This window comes from Triticum aestivum, chromosome 6D, assembly GCF_018294505.1.
Source record: "Triticum aestivum cultivar Chinese Spring chromosome 6D, IWGSC CS RefSeq v2.1, whole genome shotgun sequence".
NCBI lineage: Eukaryota > Viridiplantae > Streptophyta > Magnoliopsida > Poales > Poaceae > Triticum > Triticum aestivum.
In genome coordinates this window covers 208,504,255-208,505,279 of record NC_057811.1, presented here as the reverse complement: position 1 = coordinate 208,505,279, position 1,025 = coordinate 208,504,255, and the positions used below count along the sequence as shown (strand labels likewise).

The window sequence follows — 1,025 nt, the reverse complement described above, 5'->3', positions numbered from 1 at the left end:
CTAGCCTACCCCCCGCCTCGGTGACCTAGTGTTGCCTCTCCCGACGAACCAAGTCGCCCAATAACCCACGGATAACCGCACCAAGTCGCCTAAACCGAGGGACAAACTAGCCTACCCCCCGCCCTCGGTGACCTAGTGTCGCCTCACCTGGCAAACAAGTCACCCAAAGACCACCACACCAAGTCGCCTAACCCGAGGGACAAAACTAGCCTACCCTCCGCCCTTGGTGACCTAGTGTCGCCTCACCCGGCGAACCAAGTTGCCCAATAACCCACGAATCACGCCGCCAAAATTCAAACCACTTTATTTTTTACTTCTTTTAGAATGTTTTATGTGTGGTCATGCATAAGGTGATCATTTAAGTAAGTGAAAAATCTGTTTTTTCGCAACACATTTTTGTCCTCCTGTTTTCCTTACTAAATAGCAATATCAACAACAACAGCGAAGTGAATGAGCCTGCTTGCTCAAGTACCAGCAAGTGAGTGCGGTAAATATACTACTTGTCGACGCGTGATGATCAGTGGTTTTTACTGTACTATGAGCAGCGGCCAGCCTCTTCTTTCTCGCTCCTCTCTCGCTCGGGAAGAAGGCAAGGTGTGTGTGAACAAAGAGAGAGATCTGGCAGAGGGGAGGAGCCTCTGGATGCAACTCGTACTTTTTTGGGTGCAAAATCACTAAAACAAAGCAAAGTCAGTGAGCTGTTTTTTACATGGTTGCAGGACTTTTTTCTACTACTAGTTTCCAGGTTCTATTTGCCTGGCTACTTGTGTGTTTTTGTAAGAATCTAGACTTTGCTACAAGCCTTTTCTTGTAAGCAACACACAATAACTCTGCTTCGTTTTTCTTTCTCCATTTTGCAGAAACAAGGTGCAAAGACAAAGATGCAAATTCAAGAGTCAGCAGCTTCTATCCAACATCCAATTCTACAGGGGTAGGGAGATGCAAGAACAGGGGGACAAGATCCAAGTGACGTTTCTGCAAACGTTTTTTGGTACAGGGGGCAATTCTGCCACTAGAAGATCAAG

The 1,025-nt window shown here is 46.6% G+C and overlaps 1 long non-coding RNA gene across 1 annotated transcript in view; it reads left to right on the top strand.

Moving 5' to 3' along the window:
- LOC123144476 (uncharacterized) overlaps positions 1-1,025 on the top strand; it is a 6,742-nt gene extending 5,717 nt beyond the window's left edge. Inside the window, exon 4 of the long non-coding RNA XR_006471523.1 lies at positions 861-1,025. This is a non-coding gene — a long non-coding RNA (uncharacterized lncRNA). The remainder of the gene's footprint in view (positions 1-860) is intronic.